This window comes from Schistocerca serialis, chromosome 2 (assembly GCF_023864345.2).
Source record: "Schistocerca serialis cubense isolate TAMUIC-IGC-003099 chromosome 2, iqSchSeri2.2, whole genome shotgun sequence".
NCBI lineage: Eukaryota > Metazoa > Arthropoda > Insecta > Orthoptera > Acrididae > Schistocerca > Schistocerca serialis.
This window is the reverse complement of record NC_064639.1, coordinates 922,271,236-922,290,015: the sequence shown is the minus strand read 5'-3', so window position 1 is coordinate 922,290,015 and position 18,780 is coordinate 922,271,236.

Here is an 18,780-nt window from a genome sequence, read left to right as displayed (position 1 = left end):
TACATTAAGCAGATTCAGAAGGATGTATGTTGCAGTAAGTACTGGGAGATGAAGAAGCTTGCACAGGATAGGGTAGCATGGAGAGCTGCATCAAACCAGTCTCAGGACTGAAGACCACAACAACAACAACAACTCAGCAAATAAGTATATCACCAGGTTCTTGGTAGAACAACATTATAATAAATGAAAAGCGCTGGTTTGCTTTTGTCATACAGTATTAATTTATTGTGTTAACCGGCTTTTGGCTTACAAGGACATCATCAGATATTTAGTGACTGTTGATGCCAAAGAAGTTGCAACGTGGTAAAAGACATGGGAAAAGGAGTTACATATCTAACTGAAGCATGAAAGCACAGTAAGTAACATCTTTGACAGTGTGGTGGTAATGCAAAGGTGATAATGTAACCCAAAAATTAAAAAGTTGAAAAGTAAATAAATATAATGGGAGTAGATAGGAAAAAACTTTAACACTAAACTGGAAAGTGATGTCTGCATAAAAGTTTATATTAATAAACAAAACCAATAAAATAAGACTAAATTAGTACCTGACGTGGCATATGCATAATGGGTTTAAAACCAACTGAAAGAAAGAATTTTCAGTTGTAATTACAAGGTATACGAAGAGCACAAGCAATATCAATAGATAAACAGAAATGAATAAATGCAGGAAACATGTGCGGGAACATTCAGTAAATGCCATCTTTGAGAGTGTGAGGGTACCGTATTCTAAAAAGTACAGAGTTGAACAGTATACAAATATAAAGGGAACAAATAGGAAAAACATTAACACTACACTAAAAAAACTGTGCCTATATAACAGTTTGCATTAAATAAATGAACAAAGTAAAATAAAAATAGTACTTGATGAGACAACTCTTTTTCAATGTAGTCTACAAACATTGTAACTTGGCGACAACATGACTGATGATGACCTTGTACGTCGAAAACCGGTTAACACGATAAATTCATACTGTAGAACAAGAGAAAACTAGCGCTTTTCATTTATTATACCACCAAGCATATTTTGAAAAGTTTCCAGTGAAGTATTTAATCGCTGCCCACTTAACGTTTGCTGGGTTTTAAGTCATAGACTGCTGTGTAGGAAATATAGCGAACATATCGAAATTGTTTTTAACAGTGGATAGACAGCAATACGTGTTTCCATTCTCGAGAAAATATGTGAAAGGTTGAAGGCTGTCCGCGACGAGGTTGGCAGCTACTTGTCACACGGGACTCCGTTGCCGCCTGCTGCAGCCTGCTATGTGGAGTGCAAAGCTGCCTCATGCTTCTCTTCTTCGTATGCTGCCGATACAAGCAAAAGCTAGAAACGAAAAACCTGCTTAACTGAACAGACACCGGGAGTCATCAGCTAACCATACCGACTGGATGTTTTTTTCAGTCGCTCCCTGACGTCATGGAACTATATGATAGGCGTAAAAGAGATTTGAAAGCTAAATTCCAGTTAGTTATAAACGAGCAGCTGGACAAAGCCGAGGACACATCCGGAGTTTTCTTACCATCACGGGCTTCTTTCATTTCTTCAAGCCTATCCCAATGCAGAGTTCACCATCCACTGCTACACCATCAATGGTGACTGAGCTAGCTTCATATCCTGCAAAGTTTCTTCTGAATCAAGCTGAATCACATAATGCTCTGCGAAACAGAACATTTGTACAAATACTATTCTATTATCAGTTTGTAACTGTAGTTTATATACGTACCATACTGAATAAAGTACCACACTCGGTAATCTTGCAAAAAAAAAAAAAAAAAAAAAAAAAAGCTGAGATGACAAAAGTAATGTGTTACCTCCTAATATACTGTTGGAGCTAGTTTTGCCCGGAGTAGTGCAGCAACTCGACGTAGCATGGACTCAACAAGTCGCTGAAAGTTCCGATGTCCCGCCCGGATTCATCCTAATAAGGATAACTTAATTCCTGCAAATGATCAAAATCGGAGTCGTTTAATTTGGGCGGACAGTCGCGAGCAGTAGTTGCTCGAGACAACTCAACTGCCGATCACTCTCTAGTATTCAGAGCATGCAATTTTAAATAAATAAAATAATTACTGATGTTTAATGAAAATGTAGAAGATAACGGAACACTGCATTCGGTCGGCATTTTGAGGTGACGAGTACGTAACTTTACCGAATAAGATGGACAACACACAGACCTAAGATTACCCAGAGGAAATATTAGCACTTAGACCTGCACAAAATATCCTTTCAGGTACATGAACCGTCTACAAAAATATATAGTGAAATGATACAGAAATAAAACCCGCTAAACATTGAGGAAGCTTAGCTACTGTGGCTGTTGCTAGTTAGTTAATTGCATGTTCCATAGATCATTTTCCACGATAGATCATAATGATGTGGAACGAGTCATTTTACATTCACATTGCAAATTAATTTGTACGTACGGTTACACTCTGAATATTTTCAGGAATAGAAATTCTTCTACGGAATAGGAGTTGTCAAGAAGAAACTAAACTTTCACGGCCGGCATTGTCACAATTAATAAACTATTCCTGACTATTACGCCATGGTCTAAGGAATTTCACTTCAAAACCCGACGTTTCATCCTCATCTGCGGAGGACATTTTGAAGGGGGATCAACCGAGCCAGGATGTGAATCGGACGTTCAACAAAGCTACGATAGCCTTGAAAATGGCCTTCACAGATGGGGACGAAGCGTCGGGTTCTGAAGTGAAATCTCTTAGCCCACGGCATAATAGCCCGGAATATTTTATTAACTTTCTCAGTTTATCAAATTTTACTTTGCTGTCTCTCAGACATTTTATATCACAGGGAAAATGATCAAAAATTTTTGTTGCAGCATTGTCCACCCCTTTTTGTGTTAACGACAATCTTAAAAGGAACTCGTTAAACTTCGGTTACATGATAAATCAGTCTAATCTAAAAGCCGTAAATACAACTAAATACCTAGGTATTACAATTACGAACAACTTAAATTGGAAGGAACACATAGAAAACGTTGTGGAGAAGACTAACCAAAGACTGCGTTTTATTGGCAAGACACTTAGAAAATGTAACAGACCCACTAAGGAGACTGCCTACACTACGCTTGTCCGTCCTCTTTTAGAATACTGTTGCTGGGATGCTTATCAGATAGGACTGACGGAGTACATCGAAAAAGTTCAAAGAAAGGCAGCACGTTTTGTATTATCGCGAAATATGGGAGACAGTGTCACAGAAATGATACAGGATTTGGGCTGGACATCATAAAAAGAAAGGCGTTTTTCGTTGCGACGGAATCTTCTCACGAAATTCGAATCACCAACTTTCTCCTCCGAATGCGAAAATATTTTGTTGACACAGACCTACATAGAGAGGAACGATCACCACAATAAAATAAGGGAAATCGTACGGAAAGATATAGGTGTTCAATCTTTCCGCACGCTATACGAGATTGGAATAATAGAGAATTGTGAATGAGGTTCGATTAACCCTCTGCCAGGCACTTAAATGTGATTTGCAGAGTATCCATGTAGATTTAGATGTAGATGTTAATCTGCAGTAATGAACGCCATTTTTCCTTCTGGTACTGTAATTGTTTACCTTGTTGTTCCTTTTGCACTGTAGTGTATTATTTACAACAAACTTTAGAAGGGAACAAATATACTGTGAGGCAGCAGTCAGAATACCCACCCCTTCAACAGATTTCTAGAAGATGATCGTGAGTGAGCACCACATATTATTCTTACGGTATGTTTTTGCGCAGGAAGACTCTTTCTTAAAGCTGAGTTCTCCCAGAACATTATTCCATATGACATTATTGAATGAAAATATGGAAAATATGTCAACTTACTGATTTTTCTCTCCCCACTATTTGCAATGATTCTAAGCGCAAATGTGCCTGAACTAAGTTGTTTCAGAAGCTCCAAAATGTGCTTTTTACTATTTTAATTCTCATTAATATGGACCTCTAAGAATTGTGGTTTCCACCCTATTTAGTATTTCCTCACCATGTGTTACACTTATCATTGGTGTAGTACATCTATACGTGCAGAATTTAATATGCTGTATCTTTTTAAAATTGAGGGTGAGACCACTCCCAGAAAAACAGTCAATGATACTTTTAAGAACTGTATTTGCCATTTCTTCTCTTTCTGTACGTATGGTTGGATTGATTGCGATACTAGTGTCATCTGCCAAAAGAACTTGTTCTGCTAGTTGTATACTAAACGGAAGAAAGTTTACATATGCGAGGAACAGTATTGGACTTAAGATAGAACCTTTGGGACCCCCACCCCCCCCTCCATGATTCCTTACCTGTTAAAACTATGTCCCTGGACTACATCGCTTAAATCACTAAATGCAACTTCCTGCATTCTTTTGATTAGATATGACATTATTAATTAGTTGGCTATACCATCAGTCCCACAAAACGTCAATTTATATAGGAGATGCTGTGATTCAAATAGTCTAATGTCTTAAAGAGGTTGCAGCAAATACCAGCCGGAACTGTTTTATTACTTATTGCTTGTAAAACCTGGTGAGTATAAATGACATTCCCAGTAGAGCAACCCTTCTGAAACCCAAACTGTGCTTTGCTAACGATACTACTATTTCTAAGGTGAGTTACTATTCTAGAATACATCTTCTGAAAAAATTTGGAGACTGACGTTAGCAGTGAAACAGGTTGACATTTCTTTTATCACCTTTCTTAAGGACGGGTTTAACAACGGCATATTTCGTCCTTCCGGAAAACGCCTCGGTTTAATGTTGCATTAAATATTTCAGTTAAGACTGGGCTCATTGCATGGGAAAAAATTTTAGTACCCTGTTGGAAACACCATCAAAACCAGATGAGCTTTTATTTTAGATAATTTTCTTAATTTCAGAAGGAGAAGTTGGTGATAAGTTCATATGATTGAATCTTAAGAAAGCTACATTTTCAGTCCTGTGATTTTGCTCTTGAACTCTATGTCGCTACGTTTTCTACTATATTTACGAAATGATTATTAAATGCATTTGCTGCCTGTTACTCATCATTTATAGCCCTTCCATCCAGTCCAGTAATGATGCTGTCTTGTTCTGTGGCTGGTTTTCCTGTCTCTCGTTTCACTACATTCCGTATAGCTTTGCGTGGTGTCTGTTTGTTCTAAGTCGTGTCTCCATACCACTTTCGCGCAACGACGCTCTGAGCGTGTTTTTTTAGGGAATTGACTAGTTTGAACCTGGGACCTGTTGCTGGTAAGGAGACGCCAGACCACACATGACATGTAGAGTTCAGAAGAGTTCAGTGAGACTAGCGATGATATAACCAAATACTTAATGATTTCAGCGTCAGCTCCACTGCACTCCCTGTAAAAGAATCTTAATACCAACTAAATTTAGTGGAAGGGGTTCAAGGCTTTCCTATTTTTAGTTAGCTGGTAAAATAACGTCGAAAAAGCAGTTAAGTTTACCGTTGGGAATTTTATTCTACTCACAAAACATTGTTTATAAATTGCACTACTGATAAAAGGAAATATTTTAATACAGGATGATAAAAACCAACTGCGTTCAACAAAAATGTGAACGAATATTCCCTGAGTGGGTTTCCAAGTTCTACAATGGATCGAAGGATGACCTATGCCATATCACATCTATAATCTAGGTTTAAATTAAGTTTCACAAAAGAGAAAACTATCAAAATGGTCTACAGTGACCCTCAATTATCTTTAATTACTTATCTAACTTGTCGTAAATTACAGTGGCTGATGTGGCTTCTCAATAATTGTATAACAGAAAAATCATCGCGTTTCAGATTTTAACTTACGTAGCAAATGTGAATACCATGAGCTTCAATTGACGATCGACACTAGTATTACGTAAAAAGGGGATGTAACAGATGAGACTTCTGCAGTTCTGGGTGAAGCCTTATGCTCTCAAAAATGCGGCATCGCGTGCGTTCATTACCTTGTCGGTGTTCGTCAGGGGGCGGCGGACGGCACAGCTCCACGCACCTCGCCATCTCGGAAGCAACTCTCTCCTAACCTCTCCTTACTACAATTTACCGAAGTTGGTTTAAAAAAAAACTATCTGGCTGTGTTTTCATCTGACCAATCAGGATCTCAATGTTAACCTTAAGTTCCACCTACAAAAATTCTGTCTATCCAATGAGAAACGTTATACTTTTCGTGGTGGGGCAATGTTTTTAACGTTTGCAACGTAACAGAGACGCGAAAAATGCTCACGCTAAAACTTGCAGCTGGTGTGGCCATTTTAATGTTATCGTAAGATCTATACTGTTCTTCTGGAGGGCTCTATCTTTTAACATGGGCTGGGGGGTAGTCCTAGTGGTTGGCTGGCGACGTGGGTGTCCGTCCCTTATCGTAGGGCCTTCTAGCTTAACACGGTTCTGCTCTCGGCTTCTGTTCTCGTTTCTTCCCTCGGAGCTGCGTCTGTTTCACAGTGGGAAGGTATGACACGCATTTAGGCGTTCTTGTGTTAGTCTGTGGTATTCCATTTGCTCACTCGTTGATCGTATTACTTTGGTTAATTTAATGTCAGGATTTATTCGGAGCTATGTGACATACTGCCGGATTTGCTTATCATGTCAGGGTTTTCATGGAAGGTGTTGGGTTTGCCTGACACCTTACAGCTTACGTGTTCTTGCCAAAAGATACATTTCTTTTTTCCTTTCACAAGATACTTTAATCCCTCTATTGGTCAATGGTTTTTTACATGGCTGCTAAGCGTCGTTTCTGATTATCTACTGCGAAAAGCTGTTTAAAATAATGATATGAATTTATCATGGAATAGATTAAATCTTATGTTAGCATTTGGTTCATTATAAATTACATCCAATGTCATCTCCTGTAAACTATTCTTAAAACTTTTGTCCTGGAGTCATTAATTATTCTAATTGATTTCTAATGAACAGTATCCATAATGTAACGTCATATGTCATTTACCCTAATTAACTGTGCATCATGATTGGAGAGAGCATTTGTTACTGGGTAAACAGTTATTTTCATATTTTAACCTTCATCAAAGCAAACATTATCAATTGGGCTCGTACTGTCTTTAGCCATACGTGTGGGAAAGTTAATTACTGACACCAGATTGTAGGATCCAAATAAGGTGTCCAGATCATTTGTCCTATCACAATTCTTTAGAAAATCTGTACTGAAGTCACCACAGACTCCAGATTTCTCTTAAATAATTCAAAACTTTACAGTGGGAATCTGTATACAGTTACAATTGAAAGTGAACTATTTTTCAGCATTAATTCACAAGCACACATTTCTGTGTCCTGATCACTACAAAATCTACTTGTCTCAATGTTGTTTTTGAACTTGTGTTCCCTCTTAATGTATGTAACAACTCCTCCATTTCCTATGTTATTTCAGCATGAGTGAGCTGCAGTAGTGTAATCTTTTATATGTTTCTTATCTAATGCGATGCTCAGACAGGCTCGGGAAGCCTATCTTTTCAGAGTTCTCTAGATTTTCCGAACAGACAAGAAGCTCTTCTACCTTATGATTCAGTCCTCTAATATTTTGATGAAATAAGCTAACCTTTCTCTTCTGTGCATTATTAAGTATTTTGTGGGGCTCTTCCGTCATTTTCACTTCTTTTAAAAAAGGTACCTGAATCCTGATTCTAACCTAAAAAAGGGCACTTTGACACCAGAAACTACAGGGATCTTGCTTTGTGTGATGGTGACCCCCCTGTATATGAACTACAAGAATTTCAGCCAGTCTGTCGTTCCCTCTCCTACCCATATGTAGGCCACGTCTAGAATATTCCCATCTCCCAAACTTCACTCATATGAGATTTCGTTTCAGTCAGCAGCAGCCAGCTCAACTCAGTGTTCACCTGCCTCACAGCAGTGTTTACCCGAGACTAGTCACGGCGTTGCACAATCCCCACAAAACCCACATTTGTGTGTGTAGGTGTTACTCCTTTTCATCCAGGTCACCCCCTAATGCTTTCTGAATGTGTATCTGTAAATACTAAATTCGTATTTCTTTCAAGTAAAAGACTAGTTACGTTTACAGCACTTGTCAATATCAAAGAAAACGTTGCACTTTTTGAATGACATACAACTTTTTCAAATATTACACTTTCAAGGAAAAATATCACTTTGACCTGTGCTTTAAGTGAACAGAAAATTTGTTTTTCACGCACACTATAACACATGAAACCGTGTAGACCGTAATCCACCGCAGTATTTGCTACTGAGAAGAATATGAAGCCACAAAACCTTTCATCATCTTCTCCTGGTATCCAGCATCTGCTACATATTACATTTTTAAAGAATTTGGCTGGTTTATGGTTGGTTGTACAAAGTTGTATCTTTGTACGTAATTAGCAATGATTTACACTGAAGCGTATATAAGACAAGTGTCTGGCGCACTTGTTAGATCGGTTACTGCTGCTACAATGGTAGGTTATCGTGATTTGAGTGAGTTTGATCGTGTTGTTATACTCGGCACACGAGCGATGGAACACAGCATCTCCGAGGTAGCGATGAAGTGGGGATTTTCTCGTACGACCATTTCACGAGTGTAGCGTGAAAATCAAGAATCCGGTAAAACATCAAATCTCCGACATCGCTGAGCCCGGGAAAAGACCCTGCAAGAAAGGGACCAACGACGACTGAAGAGAGTCGTTCAACGTGATAGAAGTGCAACCCTTCCGCAAATTGCTGCAGTTTTCAATGCTGGGCCGTCAGCGAGTGTCAACGTGCGAACCGTTCGACGAAACATCATCGATATGGGCTTTCGGAGCCGAAGGCCCACTCGTGCACCCTCGGTGACTGCACGACACAAGGCTTTACGCCTCGCATGGGCCCGACATTGGACTGTTGATGTCTGGAAATATGTTGACTGGTCGGAGGAGTCTCGTTTCAAATTGTATTGAGCAGATGGACTTGTACAGGTATGGAGACAACCTCATAAAGTCATGGACGCTGCATATCAGCAGGGGACTGTTCAAGCTAGTGGAGGCTCTGTAATGGTGTGGGACGCGTGCAGTTGGAGTGATATGGAACCTCTGATACATCTAGACACGGAACTGGCGGATGATACGTAGGTAAGCATCCTGTCTGATCACCTGCATCCACTCAAGTCCATTATGCATTCCGACGGACTTGGGCAATTCCTGCAGGACAATGCGACACCCCCACACGTCGAGAATTGCTACAGATTGGCTCCAGGAACACACTCTTCTGAGTTTAAACACTTCCGCTGGCCACCAAACTACGCAGACATTAACATTATTGAGCATATCTGGGATGCCTTCCAACGTGCTGTTCGGAAGAGATCGCAACCTCCTCGTACTCTTACGGATTTATTCATGGTGTCAGTTCCCTCCAGCACTAGTTTAGACATTAGTCGAGTCCTGCGCGCTCGCGGGGGCCCTACACGATAATAGGTAGGTGTAACAGTTTCTTTGGCACTTCAGTGTATATTGTGAAGTAATATATGAGCTTTAATCACTGAAAATTATAAGGTTTGTAATATACATTTGCCAGAACAAAGGTCACTCCTACTAAATACATAAATAAACACACATGAAAGAAAGCTTTTGGTTTAAATAACAAGCACATGTATATTACTCAGCTTTTACACAGCAGTTACATCATGGCTTTTACAGAACAATAAGTCTTCCTGGTACTAAGTCCGCATTACTCTGATTGCACAAATAAAAAATACAGTTTCATCTTTTGCACTGGTGGTGAGCTCTCTTCAAGCCTCTAGCGAGAAATGCCACAAGACGAAGAATTAGCAGCTTACATTTGTGACTTGAAGTAACGTCGCTACTTCAGTAGTATTCCTTAGCCAGTATAAAGTATCTTGATATAGCACAGTGAGTAAGGCTGCCCAACACACACTAACTTAAAATTGTCAATTAAGTATAGTTCCTTCTTCTTCAATAGATTACCGCTCCTTAAAATACACTGTGGAAATACAAGCAGCATTTATATCTCGTTCATCCGAGGCTATTCTTGCTAATAAGCTCAGAATAGCACCACACACTACAATATGTGTTCCTCACTCAAAAAACTGCACAAGATTCAGTTCATCTACAGCTACATGGATACTCTGCAAATCATACTTAAGTGCCTGGCAAAGGGTTTATCAAACCACCGTCTCTATTTCTCCACTCTCGAACAGCACGCTGAAAAAACGAACATCTATATCTTTCGGTGCGAGCTCTGATTTCCCTTATTTTATTGTTATGATCGTTTCTCACTATGTAGGACGGCGGCAACAAAATATTTTCGCATTCGGAGGAGAAAGTTGGTGATTGAATTTTCGCGAGAAGATTTCGCAGCAACGAAAAACACCTTTGTTTTAATTATGTCCACCCCGAATCCTGTATCATGTCCGTGACACTCTCCCCCCTATTTCTCGGTAATACACAATGTGCTTGCCGTCCTTTGAACTTTCTCAATGTACTCCGTTAATTCTGTCTGGTAAGGATCCCACGCTGTACAGCATCACTCCAAAAGAGGATGGACAAACTTAGTGTAGCCGGTCTCTTTGGTACATCTGTTGCATCTTCTAAGTGTTCTGCCAGTAAAACGCATTCCTTGGTTCGCCTTCCCCACAACATTTTCTATGCGTTCTTTCCAACTTAAGTCGTTCGTAATTGTAACTCCTAGGTATTTAGTTGAATTTACGGCCATTACATTAGATTGATTTACCGTGTAACCGAAGTTTGCCCACTCAGTTAGCCATGCGGTCCAACGCACGGCTTTCCGGATTGGTAAGGAACGCCTAGTCCCCAGCAAGAATCCGCCCGGCGGACTTGTGTCGAGGTCCGGTGAGCCGGCCAATCTGCGGATGGTTTTTAGGCGGTTTTCCATCTGCCCCGGCGAATGCGGGCTGATTCCCCTTATTCCGCCTCAGTTACACTATGTCGGCGATTGCTGCTCAAACAAGTTCTCCACGTACGCATACTCCACCATTACTCTACCACGCAAACATAGGGGTTACGCTCGTCTGGTGACAGACGTTCCCTGGGGCGGGTGGGGTGGAAGGCGCGGGGGGGGGGGGGGGCACCGGGGGTTGAACCGCACAATAACCCTGAAAGAGTGGTTCCGTATGGGGCGGCGTAGGGGTGAAGCGGACTGCGGTAGTCGTCGTGAGGTTGTGGACCACTGCGGCTGCGGCGGGGACGGAGCCTCTCCGTCGTTTCTAGGCCCCCGGTTAACATGCAGTACAATACAACCGAAATTTAATGGATTCCTTTTTGGCACTCATGCGTATGACCTCACACTTATCATTGTTTAGGGTCAATAACCAATTTTCGCACATTCAAATATCTTTTCTAAATCGGTTTGCAATTTGTTTTGATCCTCTGATGAGTTTAGTAGACGACGAACGACAGCATCATCTGTAAACAACCTAAGACGGCTGCTCAGATTCCCCTAATGATTTATATAGATAAGAAACAGCAGAGGGCCTATGACACTACCAACAGAGACATCTTCTGGAACCTCCTTGTGGTATGAATAACAGCGGTAACTTTGCCGCCTAAATGCTGCCGCTAGGAGGCACGTACTGATTCTGACTTAATACTAAAGACATGGTTCAAATGGCTCTGAGCACTATGGGACTTAACTTCTAAGGTCAGCAGTCCCCTAGAACTTAGAACTACTTAAACCTAACTAACCTAAGGACAGCACACACATCCATGCCCGAGGCAGGATTCGAACCTGCGACCGTAGCAGTCGCGCGGTTCCAGACTGTAGCGCCTTTAACCGCTTGGCCACTTCGGCCGGCACTAAAGACATGACCATGTATATTAATATTTACTGATTTTGACTTAATACTAAAGCCATGGCCATGTATATTTAATATTTCAGATGACATGATCTCCTACCAAAACATATAAAATAATACACAAACCATTATTTAAAAAGTATGATTCAATATATGCGTATCCGTTTACACTGCGCAGTTACTCACTTGATGGCAGCACTCTTTAGAGTCTACCTGTGCCATGTTCGTTTTTCACTACTGCCGCTAGATGGCACATGCCTACTCTAAGACATGCTCTGCCGCCTCTGTCACTTTTGTTAGCAGGCATATGCTTACCCGTTGCCAACCATTGTAATGAAACTATTGCTGAAAGCCTGTATGACTGAAATATGATGGTATACAGAGTCATAAAGATACTTCTATCTTCTGCAGAAATATTGAGCCATGCTGCCTCTATAGCCGTCCATATTTCGAAGGTGATGTTGGAGCAGGATTTTGTGCACGAACACAGCACTCGATGATATCCCACAAATGTTCGATGGGTCTCATGTCACACGATCTGGGTGACCAAAGCATTCGCTCGAGCTGTCCGTAATGCTCTTCAAACCAGTCGTGAACAATTGTGGCCTAGTGACATGGCGTACTGTAATCCGTATAAACTCCAGCGTGTTTTGAGAAAATGTAGACTATGAATGGCACCAGCGTCGGTCGTCTGCTGCCAGAGCCTGTTAATGCCAAAGTTCCTAACGATACGTTCGCCGTACGTTCCACTTTGATTTCTGCGGTTTTCATGCTATGTTGCTTGTCTGTTACACTGACAATTCTACGGGAACACCACTGCTCTCGGTTGCTAAGCGAAAGCCGTCGGCCACTGCGTTGTCCGTGGTGAGAAATTTGGTATTTTCTGCACACTCTTGACACTGTGGAACTCGCAACCATTCCGCTTTCAAAGTCTGTTAATTACTGTCGTGCGGACACCTTTTCATATGAATCAACAGAGTACAAATGACAGCTCCGCCAATGCACTGCCGTTTTATACCTTGTGTACACGATACTACTGCCATCTGTACAAGTACACATCGCTATCCCATGACGAAGAGGCAGGGTGACGCACGGAAAGTTAATGATTTGGCCACCCAGATCGCCCGAAATAAATCTCATTGAATATTTATGAAACATAATCGAGAAATTAGTTCGTGCACAAAATCCTTCACCAGCAACACTTCCGCAAATGAAACAGTTTTGCGTCAGTCACTTGTTTATTTTGCCGCTAGGCTTTTCGATGGTTCATCTTCAGATGGAGAACTGTGACTCTTCAAGCTTTTGCGGAAGATATGTTGTAAATAGCATTCACGGGTTTGCAGCCAGGTGACATTGTACAAATTCCACAGTATTTCCTCGGAGCAACTGTCCGACATCTTCAGGTGATTGAATCTTGCTGGTGGCTAGGCATGTGGAATTTGCACACTGTCATCCGGCAGCGAACCTGTGAAGATTTTTTACATGTAGATAATTGTTTATTTACATGGCTGGTGTTAGTGAAGAGTGCAGACGTCTGTTTACAGTCGCACACCAAGGGCAGTGTAGGTTATTTTGCGCCATATGCTAATGACAAAAGTTCTTTGTTTGGAAAAGGCCCTTTATAGGTTAAAAAAACATGAATTTCTGACAGTAAATTGTACTTAAAGGGACGTAGAGCTCTAAAAGATGTGCATACTGTTGCTTTATGTATGCCCTCTCCACTGAACAGTACATTTACACTGTCACTTGAAAGATGTTGTACATGTTAAAGACACGTTTCTTTACAGTAGAAACAGAGATAAAAGATTAAATGCTTTCTACAAAAAAGTTTTTGTTTTTCAAAGATATGGATGGGCTGCATCAGGATATTAACATGTGCACAGGACAGTTGTTATAATTAAGTAGTTATATGCAGTTTTTGTGAGTGCACTGCAGAACTGGATACAAAAATAACGATTAAATGGCTTTGTACATAAATATGATTTTCTTTTCTTTTAAAAAATGTGGAATGGCTGCACTTGAATATAGATACGTGCACATTTCAATTGTTATGTTAATTTCTTATAAAAAGATTACAACAGATGATGCTCAGGTATTGTAGGTTGAACTTATTGGGGGATGAATGTTCAGTGGTTACATCAGTTGCTGTGCATTGAAACTGTAAATTATGAGAATGCTTTAAGTTCTTTGTCAAAGCTTTTGAAAAAGTTCGTTGAGACTGTTTGTCAAAAATGGTTCAAATGGCTCTGAGAACTATGGGACTTAACATCTGTGGTCATCAGGCCCCTAGAACTTAGAACTACTTAAACCTAACTAACCTATGGACATCACACACATCCATGCCCGAGGCAGGATTCGAACCTGCGACCGTAGCAGTCACGCGGTTCCGGACTGTTTGTCGTTGTGTAGAATTCTCTCAAGTTTCTTTCTGTGTATATAGATTACTGGTTCTTCATATAGAGACATTCTGTGTCCTTGGTTCAGAGTATCTAGAATTTCATTATTGCTTTCTAAATTGTCATGTGGATATCCTGGGAGAATATTGCATATTTGTGTGGTGTGTTGTACCGGAAGACGTTGATGTGTTCTTTGTATCTGGTGTGGAAGTTACTGCCCGTTTGACTTACGTACTGAACCGGACTTTTACTTCATATGATTTTATGTGTTCCAAAGGATGAAAATTTATCTTAACTTCTTTTTAGATCAAGAGGAAGTCTTTCGCAAATTTTATTGTTTGTTTGGAATGCAATTCTTATTTTGTGTCGCTTGAAGACATTGGCAATGTTTGGGGACATGTTACCGAGGAAGGGGATGCATGTTGTTAGTGTATTCTCTTGGTTCTTGGTGATTATTTTGCTCATTTTTTATTGTTTAACTAAACTGTCTATCTTTCCGCAGTTATCAACTGCTATAGAGGCAGCATGGCTCGATATTTCAACAGGGGACTCTCAACGACTTGTTAAGTCAATACCACCTTTACTTGCTGCACTACGTATGGCAAAAGGATGTCCGGCACGATACTGGAAGGTATGCCACGGCTTTTGTCACCTCAATGCATTTGCATCACGTTTTGCAGTCGGTAGGGGTATACCGCGGAATGTACGCGCAAAATTATGTAAGCGCGAAGTTATATCACCGTAATTCAGGCGGTTCAGCGTCTTATACCTGGTGGTTATAATTAAACTGTTTAACACGTTATAACACGGAAACTACTGTGCGAGTACCAAACTTCGTAGCATTAATGCCAAGGACATCAACTGACGCACTTTTAATGTGCTGCTACTGTACATCATACCATTACAGACCGGTATCATTACGGCTACAAGAAGGGTTCAATACGGAGCCCATCAGTGTCCAGAAAAGTCTGAAAGTGCCGGATTGCATTCTCCACAGCAGAACGAAGCGTGTCCCTAGGTACGCTGGTTACCTCTCTTGTACGCTGCTCTTCAGATCAGCACATGTGTGCATGTTTTCCTTGTAAACCCCGTCCTTCACGTACTCCCACAACCAGAAATCACAGGGAGTGAGATCAGGTGATCGTGCCGGCCAAGCATTTGGAAACGATCGGCTGATAAATCGATCGTTTCCAAATGTGTTTCGGAGAAGCAGGTGAACTACACGACCTTTGTGCGATGGGGTCCCATCTTGTGTGAAAGCTGTTGAGTTCAATGCGTCTCTCTCCTGTAGGGTGGGTATGACATGCTGGCGAAGCATATCGCAGTAACGCTGACCAGTCACTCTGCATGTCTTTGGTCCTTGAGCGCCAAACTGTCCAAGAAAGAATGGGTCAATGATGAACGTAGCCGTGAAGCCTAATCATTCGGTGACACGTTCAGCATTCAGACAAACTTCATGCAGAATGACTGCAGGTGAGGATCCCCACACTCGGCAATTCTGTGTGTTCACCTCACCCGTCTCTCTCGAGGACGGTCCAGGCCCAGCCCTTAACTTCAGTCCTTGTGAGCAAATGGAGAGCGAAGTCAACATGTTGCTGTGCGTCCTGTGGTGCAAGCTGCTGTACGATACGGATCTTACACGGATACCAGTTGAGAATGGATCGAAGCACCTTCCGTACAGAGGACCGCGGGATGTTCAACTGTCGTGACGCAGCACGCGCACTGCCTGACGATCGGGAATTGCGCGCAGCGCTTCTAGGCCCTACAGTCTGAAACCGCGCAACCGCTACGGTCGCAGGTTCGAATCCTGCCTCGGGCATGGATATGTGTGATGTCCTTAGATTTAAGTACTTCTGAGTTCTAGGGGACTGATGACCTCAGAAGTTAAGTCCCATAGTGCTCAGAGCCATTTGAACCATTTTTGAACCAACTGCTCGCGTTGGTCGAGATCCAATGACTGTTAGCAGAATATGAAATCTGTGGGTTCAGGAGGGCAATACGGAACGCCGTGCTGGATCCCAACGGCTTCGTACACTAGCAGTCGAGATGACAGCCATCTTATCCGCATGGCTGTAACGGATCGTGCAGCCATGTTTCGATCCCTGAGTCAACAGATGGGGACGTTTGCAAGACAACAACCATCTACACGAACAGTTCGACGACGTTTGCAGCAGCATGGACTATAAGCTCGGAGACCATGGCTGCGGTTACCCTTGATGTTGCATCACAGACAGGAGCGCCTGCGATGGTGTACTCAACGACGAACCTGGGTGCACGAATGGCAAAACGTCATTTTTTCTGATGAATCCAGGTTCTGTTTGCAGCATCATGATGGTCGCATCCGTGTTTGGCGACATCGCGGTGAACGCACATTGGAAGCGTGTATTCGTCATAGCCATACAGGCGTATCACCCGGCGTGATGCTGTGGGATGACATTGGTTACACGTCTCGGTCGCCTCTTGTTCGCATTGGCGGCAGTTTGAACAGTGGACGTTACATTTCAGATGTGATACAACCCGTGGCTGTACCCTTCACTCGATCCCTGCGAAACCCTACATTTCAGCAGGATAATGCACGACCGCATGTTGCAGGTCCTGTACACACCTTTCTGGATACAGAAAATGTTTGACTGCTGCCCTGGCCAGCACATTCTCCAGATCTCTCACCAGCTGAAAACGTCTGGTCAATGGTGGCCGAGCAACTGGCTCGGTCAGAATACGCCAGTCCTACTCTTGATGAACTGTGGTATCGTGTTGAAGCTGCATGGGCAGCTGTACCTGTACACGCCATCCAAGCTCTGTTTGACTCAATGCCTAGGCGTATCAAGGCCGTTATTACGGCCAGAGGTGGTTGTTCTGGGTACTGATTTCTCAGGATCTATGCACCCAAATTGCGTGAAAATGTAACCACATGTCAGTTCTAGTATAATATATTTGTCCAATGAATACCCGTTTATCATCTGCATTTCTTCTTGGTATAGTGATTTTAATGGCCAGTAGTGTAGTTTCCGTGTTATAACGTGTTAAACAGGGAAACTTTGTGCATAACGAGACAGTACATGGGAGTTCCATTCTTTAAGGAATCTGGCTGCGCTGGTAGTGGGGTGGGGGTGGGGGGTTACTGGTGGTCACTGGGCGACTGGACAGCGGACTGCCTCCTGCCGCCGCGTTGGACGTCCACTTCTTCTGCGTTGTTCTGGCGTGATTTACGCTGCTTGCCAGCAATCTGCGATACAAATTCGCTACAAACGGCGGCAGACAATGCAGCTGCCGGCGCGCGGGTGGTCCGCTGATCACGTCGGCTGCAGGCGATGCGTCGGCCACTGTCCTCCGCAGCTCCGTCCCTCCACGTCGGCATCAGCGGACAGCTTTGCACCCCAGCCTGGGAGTCCACAGAAGTTTAACGGCGTAGGGCTGGGAGCAAGGGAGCTCACAAAATTGTCATTTCTCACAGAATTCTGTTGGTGAGTTTGGTTATTTGTCATGCCGCAGGAACTAAATTTTGTAGGGGACAGACAAAGAGACAGACAGAGAAATGAGGTCTTTTTTTATTTGTTAGGTCTATTCTGTTGAGTTGGTACACAAGTTTGTAGCGTTCTTACATAAGTTTAATAAACACAACAGACACACATAGCAGGGACTTTAGTCATCACTATTTACAACAGTCTACCAACGCTGGAGTAGTTTTTCGATTCCGCGACTGTAGAAATCACGTGGTTTTGAAGCGAAGAACTCGTCGAGCCGCGTTCGGAGCGCATTTCATCAGCAAAGAGAAAGTTGTTCGATAGAGACTGGAATAGGTGAGAATGTGCCGGCGCAAGATCAATTGACTGAGGTGGGTACTGAATGATTTCCGACCCAACTCTTGTACAGTATTTCTTGTCAGTCTAGCAGAATCCTGGCGGGCGTTACCATGGAGTAGTGTCGCCCCACACACTCTACCTGGTACTTGTTCTTGGACTGCGTCTACAAGAGGGCTGAGTTGTTGATAATAAATGTCAGCAGTGGCGGTTACACCTCGGGGAAAGCAATTCGTAGAGTACCAAACCGTCGCTTTCCACCAGATGGATAACATTATCTTTCGTGGATGCACGCAGGTCTTTTCACGGGGAGCTACTGCTTTGTTTGGGCTCAATCATTCCTTTCTTTTCCTTATATTAGCGTAAGGACTCCATTTCTCACTCGTCACCAGTAACGATTCAGAACAACATTTCTGTGATTTTGGCTTAGACAATGCGGTACCCATACACCCGATTTTTGAACCTTCCCCATTGCATGCAAATGTCGCACGATGGTGGAATGATCACAGTTTGTCACATTTCCCAGTTCTCGAGTTCACTGACTTGGATCATTGTGGATTAATTTATTTAAACGATCTTCATGAAACCCCGAACGTTTTCCTGAACTTGGAAAGTCACTAATATCAAAACTATCGTCCTTAAACGAGAAAACCATTTTCTTCCCGTGCTCTGCCCGTTGGTACTAGCCCCACACCCGGCAGAAATTTTTCTGGCTGCTTCCGCTGCTGTCACCCCACTGCCGAACTCAAAGAGAAGAATATGTCAGAAACTTCCCGCTTTCTCCACTTGGCACTCCACTTTCTAGCATCCGTATCTCCATTCACAATCTCAAAATG